Source organism: Vipera berus (assembly GCF_964194415.1).
Source record: "Vipera berus genome assembly, chromosome: 14".
In the NCBI taxonomy this organism is placed as follows: Eukaryota; Metazoa; Chordata; class Lepidosauria; order Squamata; family Viperidae; genus Vipera; species Vipera berus.
This window is the reverse complement of record NC_138217.1, coordinates 8,269,284-8,288,500: the sequence shown is the minus strand read 5'-3', so window position 1 is coordinate 8,288,500 and position 19,217 is coordinate 8,269,284. Positions and strand designations below refer to the sequence as shown.

At 42.0% G+C, this 19,217-nt stretch overlaps 1 long non-coding RNA gene across 1 annotated transcript in view; it reads left to right on the top strand.

The window, feature by feature from the left end:
• The window catches only part of LOC308674305, a 49,898-nt gene extending 31,108 nt beyond the window's left edge, over positions 1 to 18,790 (top strand). Inside the window, exons 2-3 of the long non-coding RNA XR_014027855.1 lie at positions 7,824 to 8,026; positions 16,040 to 18,790. This is a non-coding gene — a long non-coding RNA (uncharacterized lncRNA). The remainder of the gene's footprint in view (positions 1 to 7,823; positions 8,027 to 16,039) is intronic.
• Positions 18,791 to 19,217: the final 427 nt, after the last annotated feature.

Here is a 19,217-nt window from a genome sequence, read left to right as displayed (position 1 = left end):
AACTTTCTTCAATCCCCGTGCGTCGTCTTCTCCCCAAAAAGAGTGGTCAGCTTTCCTTCTACGGGCAGTCCTCAAGTTAGGACCACAACTGAGCCCAAAATTTAGGTTTCTGAGTGAGGAGTTCGTCAAGTGAGTTTTGCCCTATTTTATGACTTTTCTTGCCACCTTGGTTAAGTGAATCTTAAATTAGTAACACGGTGGTTAAGTGACTTTGCTTCCCCCCCCCATTGACTTTGCTTCTCAGAAGGTTGCAAAAGGAGATCCCTGCAACGGTCATAAGTATGAACCAGTTTGCCAAGCGTCTGAATTTTGATCTTCTTCTTCTTCTTCTTCTTCTTCTTCTTCTTCTTCTTTCTTCTTCTTCTTCTTCTTCTTCTTCTCTTCTTCTTCTCCCTCCTCCCCTCCTCCTCCTCCTCCTCCTCCCTCCTCCTCCTCCTCCTCCTCCTCCTCTCCCTTCTATCACTGATGATGTTACCTAGTTTGGGTAACGAAACATCTCCAAGAAAACAACCAAGCTGAGAGAGCACCAAGGACCCTTCAGATGTAATATTTGGAAATTTTCTCCCTCTCTTGTTCCATGCATTTTTATGCTTAGTTTTTAACCACAGGGCAACACCCCAACTTTTAGAGAATAAAAGGTGACCACGGCACGTGCCACAAAACAGGAAGTGATAGGTAGAAGCTCCTCAGAGGGAGATCCAAGCAGGACATAAGGAGAAAATTGACAGTGAGAATGATTCATCAGTAGAACAGCTTGCCTCCTGGAGGTGCGGGTGCTCCAACGCTGGAGGTCTTCAAGAAAAGATGGGACCACCGTTTGTCCAGGATGGAGTAAGGTCTCCTGCTCAAGCAGAGGGCTGGACGCTAGATGATCTCAAAGCTTTCTTCCAACCCTATGCTTTTATGAAAAGGGGACCAACCAGGCCTTCTGCAGAATCACTGCATAGATCATACATTGGATCAGACCAACGGCAAATACTTTGGCTGCTGGAGACAGAGATTCCATCTGACTCTTCCCATGTGTTCTTTGAACATGGGTGTGTTCTCTTCCAAGCAGCTGTAATATCATTCTGAATTGGCAAGGCTGGTCCATTCTTCCCACACAAAAGCTGCGTTTGGGGATTCAGGCACACAGACAAATGACTTTTTCATAAGAAAGGCCCTTTTTCCCCCCTGCTAATGAGTGATGACTTTTGCTGGTGGGAATTGCATGGAATGAGACACAACGGTATGCTGGAAAGTCTGCCTGGGGGCCCAAGAAAGAATAAGCTGATGGGCAGTCTCCTAAGGCAGATTCAGCCTAGCTGACACAAGGAGAGATAGGTGTGATTGTGCCAGGGAGGGGCAATCATTGTTTAAGGAGCCAAACATTTTGGTTTCTACTTCTATGGACTTGTTTTTGAAGATGCATTTTATAAACAGGGCTGCATGCTTTTTAACCAAGATGCTTAGATTTCCTTCTGCTCGTGCGAAAGGGATAACATCTAGCATCTCTCTCTCCATCCATATCTCTCTGTCTGTCTATCCATCCATCCATCCATCCATTCATCCATCTCTCTCTCTGTCTTTCTTTTTCTTTTTCTCTTTCTCTCTCTTTCTCTCCATCAATATTACCTATGTCTGTCTGACTTCTGTCTTCCATCTCTCTCTCTCTCTCTCTCTCTCTCTCTCTCTCTCTCTCTCTCTCTCTCTCTCTCTCTCTCTCTCTCTCTCTCTCTCTCTCTCTCTCTCTCTCTCACACACACACACACACACACACACACACACACACACACACACACTCTTAATGACTGTCATGATTTATTACCATAATTCTGGGCTCAAATGTTTGTAAATTAAGGACTAGCTGTATATTTCATATGTACAACTAAACACACACAGAGAGAGATACATGTGTTTGTACAAATACATAAATACAGTTATAATGTCTATTTATGTATTTATACAAACACATCTCTCTCTCTCTCTCTCTCTCTCTCTCTCTCTCTCTCTCTGTGTGTGTGTGTGTGTGTGTGTGTGTGTGTTTAGCTGTACATATGAAATATACATATATAGCCATACACCAAACATTCCTGTGCTATTCTGTCTTTGAAAGGAAGTAAGGCAGAGGAATTCTCCTCACAAGTTGATGAGGGCAGATGACCGGAGGGTCTCATTCTCTGCAAGGACGTTGTGTGCAGCTCTGCAAACACACTTCTGATGGCCTGGAATAATTTATGTATCGCCTCTAGCTGTGGTGCCGGAGATCTGGAATGTGCCCAATTCACAGCCATTCAACCGAGGGAAAACGATAGGAGTCATCCAAGTTTCTCCTCCCTTTATGGAAAAGGTTCACACCAGCATCATTTATTTGAAATAACGTCATGACCGGGCTTTTTTTTGTGGGTTTTTTTTTGTCTTCTTTCATTGTGTTTGCCAAAGTTCTGATCTTACCACCTCATTTCCCCCCCCCCTTCGGTTCAACTTAGAGAAAACTAAGCCAGGGTGGAGGGCAAAACTGAAAAGCATATATACAAGAACAGAAGTCACTTGCCTACTTTTGTTGGTCTGATCTGCTTGGGCCAAACTACACCTTACTTCAGAGATATTCTTTCACCTTCCAGAATTTGGTCTTATTGATGCTATTGATCAGGTGCAGATCCTTCACACTGGTACTTTTCCTCCAGGAGAGCATTTATACTACTCTCTCTCTCCCCCCCCCCCATTTTTGAAATGCAAAAATTGTAGACAATGTAGGTGGACTAACGGGTCCAAGGAGCTCACAATCCTACGGATCTACCCATGTTGTGTTAATTCCACCTTGGCAATCTATCTTTTTAAAATGGAAGAGAACTCTCTTGGACATCCTCAGGACTTCACAGTAAGCTCAGATTCTCTTCCAGAATCTTCCGTTGACACACTCTCTCTCCTTCCAAAATATTGATCCTGATTAGTTGGATTGTCAAGCCTTACGATCCAGGAGGAATATACAATATGGAAAGACGTCAAGATGGGAAATTCTTTGTTCTGATGGGTGCAAGCGAAGAGCACAAAGTGAAGTGAAAGAAACTAGCTGCTTCGTTTGTCTGGATGCGCAAGTGCAAATTCTGACATGGTTTATTCTTCTGAAACAAATGGGAACAATGCAAGGATCACTTCAAACCGATAACAACCATCAAATGTCTCTTGTTATTCTCCATTCCAGTGGCATAGCCCAAAGATACAATTGGTGTTCTCTACCTTGGTTAACAAAGAGCAGGGCTTTTTTTTCTCATAGAACGCTCAGAACGGCGTTCCGGCACCTTTTTTGGATGGAACCTTGTAGGATAGGCAAGGCAGGTTGTATGACATGTGTGAGTTCCGGCACCTTTTTCTTTTACAAAAAAAGCACTGACAAAGAGCAAAACAAAACAAAACAAAAACAACCCTCCAACTTTGTCAACAGGTTACTGTTTTAATTTATTTGAACAAGCCGGCCTGGTCTGATGGGTTTAGGGGTATTTTAACGTTTTGTATTAATCTATTGAATTGGGCTATTGTATTTAATATTTCTTTTAATTTTTATATATTGTATTTTATTGTATTGCCCTGTACACCGCCCTGAGTCCTTCGGGAGAAGGGCGGTATAAAAATTAAATAATAATAATAATAATAATAATAATAATAATAATAATAATAATAATAATAATAATTAATAATAATAAATAATAATAATAATAAATAATAATAATAATAATTAATAATTAATAATAATAAATAATAATAATAATAAATAATAAATAATAATAATAATAATAATAATAATAATAATAATAATAATAATAATAATAATAATAATAATAATAATAATAATAATAATAATAATAATAATAATAATAATAATAATTGTGCAAAGTTGTGTTTTGCACGCTAGCCTCTTTGCACCCAGCTCCTGGTGAATAAAACTCTTCCATGGTTAGCTGACAGGCACAAAAGCAGAGGAGACATTTAAGATGTGAGCTTGTCCTCAGAATTATTATTATTATTATTATTATTATTATTATTAATTATTATTTTACAGGGTCTTGAATTTCAAGGGAGTCAACTAGCAGTCAATTAAGAAGGAGAGGATTTTTTTTTAAAAAAAATAATCTCTTTTTCCCCTCTCTCCTTCAAATGTCAAATAAAGAATTTGCTTGAATCAGTTTACCAGCTTGTCTATTACTTGTGCAGCTGGCATCACAAAGTCAGCAAGATCACATGCGCTATTAGTTTGAGGTCTTCATTGACAGGGGAATTAAGTGTCTGTCTGGCCAATGGCTAAAAAAAAAATATCATTATTTCTAATGCCCCATGTTCGGTTTGATTCTTTTGATGACCATGAACAGATGGGATTTGTTCTTTCTCCCTGCTACAAATCTGTTAATCAAATAAGTCAATATAGATCTGAAAAAAAGAAGAGAGAAACAACATCCTCTCTGCAGTTGAGCATTTCCTGGTTTCATTACACATTTTTCTTTTTCTGAACATCGCTTTTTTGTTTTGCAAAAGACTGACTCTTAAATGCCGTTGAGCATCCAAAATTGTACCAGGCTACAAATAAGTAATTTTTGATAGGGTGAAGAAGGAAGCTGAAGTCACCAGCCTGAGGATGACGGATGAGATTTCGTCGAAACGTTGCCCTGATACCTCCAATTTTACGAAAAAACATACATCCAACAGTAACATCAACAACAACAAAAAAGAAAAATGTATATAAAAAAGAAAAAAAATGACCCAAACGTCAAATAAGTCCAACATTAAACATTAAAAAAAATCCACCCTGGCTGGATGCTGAAGAGAATTTAAAAAAAAACAAAATGATAAATTCTTCTCCCCTTACATAATGGGTCTGCAAACTTTCTCATCCTTATTTAACAAGAAAAATATATATAAACAAATATTTCGGATGAGGAGGTCTCTTTCTAATAATCAAATCGACCCAACATCTAATATATATAAAAAGGGAAAGAAAAACAGTCAACAGGTTAGCCCAAATATAACACTAGTCTTCAAATCACTCTGTTAACCATTGGAGTTGAGTACAGTTTCTGATTGCTAATGGTAATGCTTTTTTTCTAAAAAAAGTGTTCATTTAGTTAATTTATATGCTGCCCATCTCACTATGCAACTGACCTTTTTGTCAAAAAGTCCCCACAACTGGAGATGTCCTGTGGGTCATCCTGTATGTTTGACCCAATTGATGGTCAAAACCATAGGATGACCCATATGCCATAATATCATTCGGTTGTCCTGCCAAGTCTGCAGGGATGTCTTTGCAAATCAAGATCCAATTCCACAACAGTTATGTTCAGACAAACCATGTTATCTTTCACAGAGAGGGTTAATGCCTCCTCCTCTCCTCCTCCTCCTCCTCCTCCTCCTCCTCCTCCTCCTCCTCCTCCTCCTCCTCCTCTTCTGTTAGGAAGAGATATTGTATGCATTGCCCTGGGTTATTTAAAAGTAAATCAATGCTTCTTCTTCTTCTTCTTCTTCTTCTTCTTCTTCTTCTTCTTCTTCTTCTTCTTCTTCTTCTTCTTCTTCTTCTTCTTCCTCTCCTCTTCCTCTTCCTCTTCTTCCTCTTCTCCTTCTTCTCCTTCTCCTCCTCCTCCTCCTCCTCTCCTCCTCCTTCTTCCTCCTCCTCCTCCTCCTCCTCCTCCTCCTCCTCCTCCAGGGGCGTTTCACGGTAATTAGAGGTATTATTTTCTTTGTGTATTTAATGATGCCGTTAAGTTCCTGTCATGTTACACATCAGTCTTAATTTGACTTTGGTATCCTTAGAGCATTTCCTTGGGGGGGCATTTATCTTTGGGAAAAACCAAAACCCACCTCACCTGAAGGATCAGCCTGGTTGGCAGATGCGTAAAGGAATTAATTGCCCGCTCATGAAGCTAATTACCCTCTGGAGAATGCAGGAAGTGACAGGTCCTGCTCGTGTGTCAAGTGAGAGGCCATGGTTGTTTGCCGGAGACCTTGGAGAGACGGTCCCAGGTTCTGGGGGACAAGCCAGGAGTTTCTCTTGTCCGAGTGAAACTCTGCAAATAATTGCATCCGAACATCTAAGTAACGACGGGAAATCTGGCTTCTTTGAATCAGTGTGAAATGTTTCAGATTACTTCGTTTTCTTCAGTCGCCATAAAAGCATTTGTCTCCACTCGTGTGGAGACATGATAAGCTAAGAAAACATTTCATTACTGAGGGATCTAATTCTAGGAAACACACCAGTATTTGTTTCTGGGAGTGATGACTTCATGTCTGATTTATCGTTCCTAGGAATTTCTTTATTGGGCCCTTGCAGGCATAATTCATGCGCCGCAGTGTGCCGGATACGAAGCCCGGGAAAAGCTGATGAGCATGGAGAGAATAAAAGGTGCTTGGACTGGTTCCAGTGCAAAAGCATTAAAGACACCTGTACTCTTGTATTAATTATATGTGCGCACACATGGTTGTTCCTCTGGTGCCACACAAGTGGGTGTCCAATTGGGCTCTTTCCTGCAGCTGTTGTGAGAAGTCAGGGCCACAGTCAGGAGCTGATGGTAGCTGCAGGACAAGATACAACGACTCATCCAGGATTGTTGTTGTTGTTAGTTGCAAAGTCATGTCTGACCCATCGCAACCCTATGGACAACGTTCCTCCAGGCCTTCCTGTCCTCTACCATCTCCTGGAGTCCATTTAAGCTCACGCCTACTGCTTCGCTGACTCCATCCAGCCACCTCATTCTCCATCGTCCCCTTCTTCTCTTGCCCTCAACCTTTCCCAGCATGAGGCTCTTCTCCGGTGAGTCCTTCCTTCTCATTAGGTGGCCAAAGACTTTGAGTTTCAACTTCAGGATCTGGCCTTCTAAAGAGCAGTCAGGGTTGATCTCCTCTAGGACTGACCGGTTTGCAGTCCAAGGGACTCGCAGGAGTCTTCTCCAGCACCATCATTCAAAGGCCTCCATCCTTTGGCGCTCGGCCTTTCTTATGGTCCAACTTTCACAGCCATACATTGCAATCATCCAGGATAGATTAACTTTATATACATACATGTGTATGTGTGCATACAGCTATATGTGGACAAATGATTTCATGATATCTTCTGTAGGTTGTATATCTGGATGACTTCTCCTTCTCCTTCTTCTTCTTCTTCTTCTCCTCCTCCTCCTCTCCTCCTTCTCCTTCTCCTCTCCTTCTCCTCCTCTTCCTCTTCTCCTTCTCCTCCTCCTCCCTTTCCTCCTCCTCTTCCCCTCTTCCTCCTACTTTTCCTCTTCTTCTTTTCCTCTTCCTCCCCCTCCCCCTTCCCCCCTTCCCCACTTCTCCCCCTCCTCTTCTTCTCCTCCTCCTCCTCCTTTTCTCCTTCTCTTTTCCTCCTCTTCCTCCTCCCCCTCCTCTTCCTCCTCTTCCTCTACATTGGAATTTGGTGCTTTATTAATGCTCTTACATTTTTTGATAAGGTCCCTTTCTTTCTCTTCTCAAGAACAGCATCTAATGCTGTTTGAATAATGTATGCTGAGGGAGGCCTGGAGGGAATGGATCAGGCCCTCTCTTGTTGGCCAACTGGAAAGGATAGTTACCAAACAGAAGCGTCAAACCTCAGTCCAAGCTAGAACCTTCCTTTGCATCTCACAGTTGCAAAGAGTTGAACCTTGAACTTTCCACTTGGCATTCCATCCCTGACTGGTTCAGAATGGGGACCGGCCGGCTGGAAACAGCTTCATCTGGTTTAGGCAAGACAGGCGGTCGGACACTCACGTAGCCAGCCAGCCTCAATATATCCTCTTGATCTTTCAAAGGTCAAGCCTTTCACTGAAAAATGTGTTTCTGCTTGCTTTCTTCCCCCTGTTCAGATAATGGTGCAGCTAGTGACAAATCTGAGAGGACACAACTCAGGTCTTTGAGAACATCTACCATCCAGTGGCCGTCAACCAGCTGACAAGGCACATCTGGTTTACGTTCCACGTGTTCAGTAGTTATCCATCAAGATGCTTGCTTCCTCTTTCCCTTGATACACAGATCCTCAGCCACAACAAGAAGACTCAGTTCCTTCCAGGTTAGAGAAAAAAAAACCATGCCTGTTGGCTTAATAATGCAGCCACAATAGGCCCTAATTAGGCCTCATAAAGTGCTTTGATTTCCTTTCATTTGTTAGGCTTTTACGAGCCACAAAATCTACTATATAGCTCAATCAATTATATAGCTTTGGTTGAGTAAAGCTCCAATTCTGTCTTGCTCACCAGAGTAAAAATGTCACAGAAGGCAGACACGGGTAGATCTTCACTGGCAACTCACCGTATCTCTTTTGATCTGCCTTGGTTAAGTAAGCCAAAACAGGAGCATGTCTTTACTTGGGGGGATTCCTCGAATCACAGACTTGTCAAACCGTGTTTTAGCTCAGTGAGTTGCAGAAAAATTCATTCTCTTAAATGGGAGGATTGAAAATCTGGAGAAAAGTCAGCAAGACTCAGTTTGGTCTGATGGTTAAAGTAGTAAGCTAGAAAGTTGGAGGCCATGAGGTCAAGATCCATCTTGGCCATACTGGGTGACTTTGGACCAATCACTAGGAGAAAGTGAGTTCTAGTCCCATCTCAGGCATGAAAGCCAGCTGGGTGACTTTGGACCAATCACTAAGAGATGGTGAGTTCTAGTCCCATCTCAGGCATGAAAGCCAGCTTGATGACTTTGGACCAATCACTAGGAGACATTGAGTCTAGTCCTGCCTTAGGCATGAAAGACAACTGGGTGACTTTGGGCCAGCCCTTTCTCTCAGCCCAACTTACCTTACAAGGTTGTTGTTCTGTGGAAAATAGGAGGAAGTTGTGTTGGATATGTTTGCCACCTTGCGTTATCGGTGAAAATAAAGCAGGATGCAAATAAATAAGATCTCCTCCTCCCTACTGACTACAAAAGTTGGACTTTTGACTTGGCCTTAACCTCAGGCAGATGCAAACTAGTTTACCAGACCAATGGCGGGGAGAATTTGGAGAATTTAGCCAGATTTCTTCACACAGTAGGCCCTCTTATTGTCCACTCGTGAAGAAGAGTTTTTTAAAAAAATTCTGTAAGTACAGAAAATGCTAAGAGAGGGCTGATGGGAGATAACTGGTGAATTGTCCAGGCAGGGCATCTGGTGATGTCAAGCTACTGACATGTGGTCACTGTCAAGAGAATTTTTTGGCTCTTGGGAATCCTCCTCCGTTGACCCTTTCCTTAGTCATCAATTATTTCCACGATCTTTCCAAACTGCCAAGAACTGCCGAGCTGAAGATAAAAGCAAACTTTCCTGGCCCCAATTTCCAGGTCTTTCAAACCTCCAGCCTATAATAACTTCCACAGCCAAAGGAAGGGTCTCAACAATGAGAAGCAGGTCAGCTCAGAGAGGAAGGGGGAAAGAACACTTAACAATGATGTAGTAGCTCCTAATGGAAGAAAGCTAAGGAATTAATCAAGGTCCAGGATCCCATTTGTTAATGACAGGCCAAGGATGTTTTTTCTTAATTGTTCAAAGCGGCAGATGAAGCCTTCGGTTTTCCAGCCAAGTGTTGTCAGACGGACAGGGTTAAGGGTTGGATTCCAAGGCAGGAGAGGTGTCCCATGAAGAACTGAGGTAGGACATAGAAGCGTAGGGCTGGGAGGGACCTCAAAGGTCCTCTAGTTCAACCGCCTGCTCAAGGCAGGAAAGCTTATACCAGGCAACCTTGGCTCTTTTGTGACTCGTAGACTTCAACTCCCAGAGTTCCTGAGACAACATAGGGGAAACCTTGGCCCCTTCATGACTCGTGGACTTCAGCTCCCAGAATTCCTGAGCCAGCCATGCTGAGGGGAAAGGGAGAGGTTTCCAAGCTGAGCCATGCTGGCTCAGGAAATCTGGGAGTTGAAGTCCACGAGTCATAAAAGAGCCAAGGTTGCCTACCCCTGGCTTATACCAATCGTGTCTTCAAGAGAACAGCCTTGGAGGTGATACTGAAGAGTTAAGATAACCAGGTTTTCAAGATGGAGAACTATGAGGTGACATTTATTTTTTATTTTTTATTACATTTCTATACCGCCCTTTCCCGGAGGACTCAGGGCGGTTACATTGAACCATGGAGAGAGCTGGGTTTTAACATGGCAGATTCTGAGGTAACACTGAAGAGGGATTGAGGCTACATTCTTGGGATTGAGGGCTCCACCTCTGAGTTTGTGTCTGGATGCTACTGCGGTGTTGGTCAACTCTTGCTTGGTTCCTAGATGGAATATATGAAAGTCCTTCATCTTTATTATTCTCTGTTAGATACTAGAGTCTTACACTCCATAGTTGCTCCTGCATTGGAAGATTAAACCCAGACCAAAAGCACCCATCCTTTTTCCTCCCCGTACCCCTGGCCCAGAATCTGATACTTTAAAATTCTTTTATAATTGATTGTCTGTGCGTACTTGTGTGTACATTTTTCTAACCTTAAATAATTCCTTTAAGTCTTCGCTTTCCATTAAAGTATTAAATATTCTCTAAGTCCATAATTAAGTCCTCTTTGCTCTCATTAACGTATTAAGTCTTTATTAAACATTGACAAAAAAAATAAGAGGAGAATAAAAATAAAAGAATTCCTTGTGCTACCCTGAATTGGCTGGGCCAAGGGTGCATGCGTAGATTTGCAGTAGTAATGAAGGAGAATATTTGTAGCTCATCAGTGCTAAAAGGGAGTGGAATTTATGCAGAAGAGGGAGGGAGGGAAGGAAGGAAGGAAGGAAGGAAGGAAGGAAGGAAGGAAGGAAGGAAGGAAGGAAGGAAGGAAGGGAGGGAGGGAGGGAGGAAGGAAGGAAGGAAGGAAGGAAGGAAGGAAGGAAGGAAGGACGGACGGACTATGGGGTCCTTAGTGCTCTCTGAGCTTGGTGGTTTTCTTGCAGACGTTTTATTACCCAAACTAGGTAACATCATCAGTGCTAAAAGGGAGTGGAATTTATGCAGAAGAGGGAGGGAGGGAGGGAGGGAGGGAGGGAAGGAAGGAAGGAAGGAAGGAAGGAAGGAAGGAAGGAAGGAAGGAAGGAAGGAAGGAAGGAAGGACTATGGGGTCCTAGGCACTCTCTGAGCTTGCTTGTTTTCTTGCAGACATTTTATTACCCAAACTAGGTAACATCATCAGTGCTAGGGCAGTCCAGTACTAGCACTCATGATGTTACCTAGTTTGGATAATGAAACATTATATGAACTGACATACTTCAGGGCCTTTAATCCATCCAAAACAAAGTCCAGGTAGTCCTTGATTTATGATCCCAGTAGGGATTGGAAAATTCATTGTTAAGCAGTCATTAGGTAACCGCACCTGATTTTATGACTATGATTTGGAACTTTTTCTGCTGGCTTCCCCATGGATGAGGAGATTTAGAATAGAATAGAATAGAATAGAATAGAATAGAATAGAATAGAATAGAATAGAATAGAATAGAATAGAATAGAATAGAATAGAATAGAATAGAATAGAATAGAATAGAATAGAATAGAGCTGGAAGGGACCCTGGAGGTCTTCTAGTCTAGCCCCCTGCTCAAGCAGGAGAACCTACACCATCTCAGAGAGGTGATTGTCTAATTTTTTTAAAAAGATCTCCAGTGATGGAGTGCCCACCATTTCTGGGGGCAAGCTGTTCCATTGGTTAATTGTCCTCACTGTCAGGAAGTTTAAGATGGACACAAGTGAATGCAAATAAGTAATAATTATTAAATCCAAGGTGATGGTGGTTATGACGATGATAAACCATTTCTCATGGTCTGTGCTTAGTTAACAATAGGAATCCATAATAATGAAGTGATTAAAACTCGAGAAGCTAATTAAATCCACCATCGCAGGCTTGTACCCCAGGAGTTGCTGTAAGGGATATTTAACGGATTAAATATTTATTCCCAACGTAATACACACATAAATCTAATGTGTTTTTTTTTCTTTTCAATGTGGGGTTTAACTGAACCAAGACAAGCATGGAAGAAAAGATAATTAAAATTGTCAAACTTTGTTAATTCCGTCAATGTTGCCAGAGGATGCATGCAGACGTCCTTCTAAAAAGATTGATTTTCATATTTGGGCTGCAGGCGGCTGCAAACCTCTTATGGTTTCCTCAATTCACGACCCCCATTGAGTTCAAAATTTCTCTGGCCAAATGACACATTTGTTAACTGAATTCTCTTGCCGCAGTTGTTATGTGAATCCCTGCAGAGTTGTTAACTTAGGAACACGGTTGTTAAATGAATCTGGCTTTCCCCCCCATTGATTTCGTTTGGCAGAAGGTGGCAGAGGCGGATCACGTGATCCCGGGAGGGAGGGAGGGAGGGAGGGAGGGAGGGAGGAAGGAAGGAAGGAAGGAAGGGAAGGAAGGAAGGAAGGAAGGAAGGAAGGAAGGAAGGAAGGAAGGAAGGAAGGAAGGAAGGAAGGAAGGAAGGAAGGACTGTGGGGTCCTAGATGCTCTCTGAGCTTGCTTGTTTTCTTGCAGATGTTTCATGACCCAAACTAGGTAACATCAGCAGTGCTAGAAAGGGATGGGGTTAGGAGGTGGGGGGGAGGAGGAGGAGGAGGAGGAGGAGGAGGAGGAGGAGGAGGACTGTAGGATCCTTGGTACTCTCTGAGCTTGCTTGTTTTCTTGCAAACGTTTCATTACCCAAACTAGGTAACATCATCAGTGCTAGAAGGGTATGGAATATATAGAAAGGAAGGAAGGAAGGAAGGAAGGAAGGAAGGAAGGAAGGAAGGAAGGAAGGAAGGAAGGAAGGAAGGAAGGAAGGAAGGAAGGAAGGAAGGACTGCTTGCTTGTTTTCTTGCAGACCTTTCATTACCCTAACTAGGTAGCATCATCAGTGCCAGGAAGGAGTGCTATTTGCGGTTGGTTTATATATTCTGGGGTCTTGCCTCTCTGGGTGGGTGGGGGTGATCTTAGGGATTCTTTGGATGGCTCTGTGGCATTGGGGTATTGCTTACTTGAGTGTTGGTCTGAAGGTGACCTTGGAGTTGATCTATGCTGATCTGAGTGCCAATTGATTGCTAGTGGGAAGGTTCTGGAGCCTTTTTTCTCCTTCGGGCTTGTTGATTGTCTCTTTTTGCGTGCTCTATGGATCTCGTTAATATCTGCGTGTCTATTGATGGCTGATTTCTCAGAGTGCCAGGCTTCTAGAAATTCCCTGGCATTTTGGGGTTTGGCCTGGTCTAGGATGGTCACATTTTCCCCATTGAAACTATGGTTAAATCTGTCCGTATGTTGTGAAATTAAAGACTTTTCGTCACGCCTTTTGACAGCCCGTTGGTCTTCCTGGGTGGGTTCTGCCTGTTTGTCCCACATCGTGGCTGTTGCAGCTCTTACACCGTGTGTTGTCGATGACTCCTGTTTTTTTTTTCCCTTCTGGGGATGCTGGGTCTTTTAATTATACCTTGAGATAACCCTACAGCACCAGGGGAATTTGGGCTTGTCTAACGCTTCCAGTTCATAAATGGGGCAAACCCTCCCTTGTGTGATTCAACCTGAAAGTGAAATCCGCTTAGCTTCAATTAACTGCCTTATGACTTCACTGGGATTTTCTGAGGATAATCTAGACAGTATCTGATTCTCAGGCATTATAATGATGGGTGTCCAAGTATCCCAGAACATGAGAAGAGACACACCCTTGAGAAACCAAGCCACCCAAGATTTTGGAAGTTCAGAAGGTCAAGTCTCTAGGTATTGGGCAGTTCTGTTTTGGTGGAACTGTACCGTTGCTTAGCCATGAGCTTGGAGGAAAAAACACAAATCCTTGTCAAAACAAGCTTAATGCAAAAGGTAGCATTGTTTTTCTTTTTATTCTTTGATGGCTTTTAAAATAATGATCCGAAAACAGAAAAACAAAACGTGAAGGTTAAAAAAAACACCACACATACATTGTGGGTAGTGGTTTGCACAGACAGGGATAGGAGTATCATGTGAAATGAATAATCCATACAATGATCACGTTCCCATGTTGGGAATAACCCAGTCAGCTTCCAAGCCAATCAAATCTCTGAATCTGTAATTCTGGTAGCAACCATAACAGTTCGTAACAGGACAACCAAGTTGGAAGGGACTTTGGAGGTCTTCTAGTCCAACCCCCTACTCAAGCAGGAGACCTTCTCTACCATTTTGGATAAATGGTTGTCCAGCCCCTTCTTAAAAGCCTCCAGGGTTGGAGCACCCACAACTTCTGAAGGCAAGCCGTTCCGCTGAATACAGAATACCAGAGTTGGAAGGGACCTTAGAGGTCTTCTAGTCTTGCTCAGGCAGGAGACCCTATACCATTCCAGACAAATGGCTCTCCAATCTCTGTCCTGTTCAAATTTTGGCAGGCTGTCCTGCCCAAAGGCAGGACAAGAAGCAATGGATGGAAACTAATCAAGAAAAAGACCAACCTAGAATTAAGGAGAAATTTCCTAACGGTGAGGACAATTAAACCAGTGGAAGAGCTTGCCTTCAGAAGTTGTGGGTGCTCCAACACTGGAGGCTTTTAAGAAGAGACTGGACAGTCGTTTATCCAAAATGGTAGAGAGAGTCTCCTGCTTGAGCAAGGGGTTGGACTAGAAGACCTCCAAGGTCCCTTCCAACTCTATTATTCTATGTTCTAAGAACAACTGCTATGGGAGATGTATGGATGTATTCCAGATAGTGAACATGGTCAGGAAGGCCAAACACACACACACACACCGCACATACACCCTTCATCCTTCTGAGCGCTCCATTACTTGCTGGATCCTCCACTCCCAATCCTGCTGGCTTCCTGTTACTTGAAATAAGGCCTTGGAAAGCCCAACCTTTTCACAGGCTGCCAGAACCAGGGTCACGAGCTGCCAAAGGGAATATTCCCATCTCAGATATTCCTCATGGAGCAATCATGGAAGGTGTTGCCTCTGTTTCTCTTTGATGCGGCTTCTCCTTTGCTCGGAAGGTCCTCCTTTGATGTGGCTAAGTAAGCTATGCCTATGATTCAGCTCTTGCTACCTGGTGTTGTACAAGCACACCACGCAGGAAGGGTTCAGCCAAGAGACAACTCAGCAGAATTGATGGTATCAGCCTCAACGTTCCCTTGGGTTTTCCATACTTCTAGACTTAGGAACTCCGCTCTGCGTGGCTTCTTCCCCTAGCGCCGGGCTTCCCGATTGTTTTGAACTTGGTTGAACTTTGAAGACCAGTTGTAAATCCTTTCCTTCAGAACCGTTGTCACATCAAATGGTCACTCTAGCAAATGGCTGTAATTTGAGTATTACAAAACAACAACAACAACGAACTACATGAACGCTATGTCATTTCAACAAGTTATCATTGGTAATTTCATCGATGTTGCCTTAGTAGGAAAACTTCAGTCTTTAAGCATTTATGTCCTTCTGTGTTGCCACCACACTTTCCTTGACATGCTGTCCTCCTCCTCCTCCTTCTCCTCCTCTTGAAAAGGGAATAAACTTTACTGCAAAACAAGATAAAACTGTTGTCCATCTTCCTTCCCTTCCCCTTCCTGCTTCCTCTTCCCCCTTCCCTTCCTCCCCCTTTCCCTCCTTCCCCCTCTTTTCTTCCTTCCTTCCTTCCTTCCTTCCTTCCTTCCTTCCTTCCTTCCTTCCTTCCTTCCTTCCTTCCTTCCTTCCTTCCTTCCTTCCTTCCTTCCCCATAGGTTGGGCATCCAAAAATATAAATGCGTTTTTAGATTGTAAAGTATATGGTGTGTAGCTTCAGGCTGGCATAGATAGATAGATAGATAGATAGATAGATAGATAGATAGATAGATAGATAGATAGATAGATAGATAGATAGATAGATAGATAGATAGATAGATAGATAGATAGATGATAGATGATACATTTATTTATTAATCCAGTTAATAATAGATGGATGGATGGATGGATGGATGGATAGACAGACAGACAGACATATAGGTAGGTGATAGATAATGTAGACAGACACCATGAATCCTTCATTCAGAATACAGAACTATATAACATATTATACTTTGAATGCTACCTCATTTCCCCACATATCCTTTACAAGATGTTTGGCTTGCATATTTTGGTCCTCAGCTGAGAGTTTGTTACGCTTGTGTGTTCCTCCTCAGTGTGTTCCTTTTGTGAGACTCATCTCCACTCCTGCCCACATGATCTGAAAGATCTTCTTCTTATTCTGCTTGTGTCTGACAGCTGTTGTCGCTTCCAGACCCTGCCATGAACCGCTCCAGCAGCAGGATAATCTCCTTGAAATTGGGGGTTATTTTGGCATCGGTCAGGTTTTTTTAAGCATTAATGCCTCTCTCCCAGGCATCCCGCGATTGCTAGCCCGGCCTGCAGAAAATATATTGGTTTTTATGGGACTGTTCTAAATAGTCTTTCTGGCCTTTTCCAAACAACCTAAGAAAATTGCCCATCAGTCAGGGGTGGCAAACAGAATTCTAGAACGGCCAAAAAGGTGAGGATAATAAGAAAAAAACTCAGCAAGGAAAAATACCGTACTCATATTGTTTCTGTGTGTGTCTATTTGTGTCAATGAATCTGTATAACAGTCACAGATCAGGAAATAAAAGCACAAAACAATAATAACAGCAATAAAATAAAGTAAAAAGATAATAAAATAAAATAAAATAACCGAAATAAGATAAAATAAATAAAATAAATAAAATAAAATAAATAAAATAAGATAAAATAAAATAAAATAAAAATAAATAAAATAAGATGAAATAATAAAATAAAATAATAATAAAATAATAAAACAACATAAATAAGATAAAATAAAATAAAAATAAAAAATAAGATAAGATAAGATAAAATAAAATAAAATAAGATAAAATAATAAAATAAAATAAATAAAATAAAATAAAATAAAATAATAAAATAACCTAAATAAGATAAAATAAATAAAATAAGATAAAATAATAAATAAAATAAAATAATAAAATAACCTAAATAAGATAAAATAAATAAAATAAAATAAATAAAATCAGATAAAATAAAATAAAAATAAATAAAATCAGATAAAATAATAAATAAAATAAAATAAAATACAGACAGAATAATATATTGCGATTGGTGGTGGATTAAGAGTGAGCAGTTAAAGTCTGCCTAATTCTACATATAGCTTAGCAGAATTTGGCCACCTTCAGAGAAACCACTTCGTACTGATCTGGCTACAGTAATTGCATTAAAAAAGATCAGAATAGGCCGTCCTCCACTTATGACACAATTGAGCCCAATATTCCTGTCGCTAAGCGAGACATTTGTTAAGTGAATTTTGCCCTATTCTACAGCCTTTCTTGCCCTTGTTAAATTACGAACAAGATTGTTCGATAAACCTGGCTTCCCCACTCACTTTGCTTTTCAGAAGGACGCAAGAGGGATCATGTGATTCCCCCTTGCGACCGTCATAAATATGAACCAGTTGCCAAGTGTCTGAATTTTGATCACGTGACCACGGGGATGCCGCAACGGTCATAAAAACGAAAAAGGGTCATACATCACTTCTGTCAGTGCCATTGTAACTTCCAAGGAATTGTTTTAAGTTGAAGACTCCCTGTATTTCCCGGATATTTTATTAGGGAAGGTGTTATAAATTGAGCCCGTGAGTCCTTATGGAAGGTGTGTATGTTTGTGTGCGCGCACACACACTCACTCACAAATTCACACCTGCTGCGGGTTGAAACTCGACTTGATAGCGATGCAGGCGAAGCCACCCTTGTTAACTCAAGAGGGTAGTGAAATACGGCAAACACTCGAAAGATAATAGTGCTTCACCGCTGCTGTTGATATTGTGATTTGGAAATTATAGCAGACGCTGCTGGGAAGGCGATTTCAAACAAAACCAATAAGATAAGAGCCTTATCTCAGCCTGCATCAGCCTGGAGCGTCAGGACTATGCCTTCTCCTGTGTTTTGCATGGCCCAACGTTTTCCTATAAGGGAGTAAACAACAGCCCTTCAAGACTTACATCTTCAATCATCTCCTTTGGTGGCATGGTTGCCTAGTTTGAGTAATGAAACATCTGCAAGAAAACAACCAAGCTGAGAGAGCACCAAGGACCCCACAGTCCTAGTTGTCCTCCTCCTCCTCCTCCTCTTCCTCCTCCTCCTCTTCCTCCTCCTCCTCCTCCTCCTCCTTTAAAATGAGAGGCAGAAAACTCTAGGATAACTCACCACAGCCAACTTACTTTGGGACAATTCAATACTGTGTTAATAGTTTCATTCAGATATTTTTATCCAGGGTGACCATGTTTTCATCAAAATTACAGGTAGTCCTCAATCTACAATGCTTTGTTTAGTGACTGTTCAAATCACAGTGGCACTGGGGAAAAAAAAGTGACTTATGACCATTTTTCACACTTACGACCACTGCAGCATCCCCAGGGTCACGAGGTTCAAAATATGGATGCTTGGCAACTGACTCATAGTTGCATCCCTTCACCCACCCCCAACCCCCACACCACCGGTCTGCAAAGCCGAAAAGGTTGGGAAACTCTGGTATTGGGTCTCCTGCTGGAGCTGGGGGTTGGACTAGAGGACCTCCAAGGACCCTTCCAACTCTGCTGGAAATGACCCTTCTTCAACCTAATATAAAGAAGTTAAATGGATCTCAAATTTTCATACAGTACTTCCCAGATACTACAACCTCCAAACCTCTCTTTTCCCCCCCAATGTCTCGCAATCTTTGAGCTTCTGGACTTCCTCTCCCTTCTAGCTAAGAAGCCCGCTCAGCTTAGGCTTGAGTTTTATTGTCTGCTCCAAACAACGGGGCTAAAAATCTGCAGAAAGCCTGTTTGCATTATCCCTGAAGTGATTGAGTAAATACTCTTTGGTATCACTGAGCAGACAAAAGAGAGAAGGAGAGCCAGGGAGAAGATGCTAATTAGACCCCCATTGGGAAGTTAACTTGCCCTGTGCTGCTTTCCATGCAAATCTTGAGTCAATATTGTTTCACACTTTTTGCAAATACTGAAGGCTGTTGACTCAAGGAGATCCATGGGACGGATATATTTCCGTTAAGTCGGACCCCACCTGGTTAGCTAAATTCTGTCTGCCAGATTCATGGAGAAAAACAGGACAGGCTTTCTCAAGATGGTCAATAGTAAATTACAAAAAAAAAAAGGTTTATTTTGGACTAGGGGCAGAGCTTTGTGGTAAGAGCATATGTTTTCCACGAGGAAGGTCCTTGAATCACTATTATTTTATAACCTGTTCAACAGTGATGTGGTCACAGCTGCCAGTTCTTACACAATACAGACTAACAGCGTTGGAAGGTCATCTAGTCCAA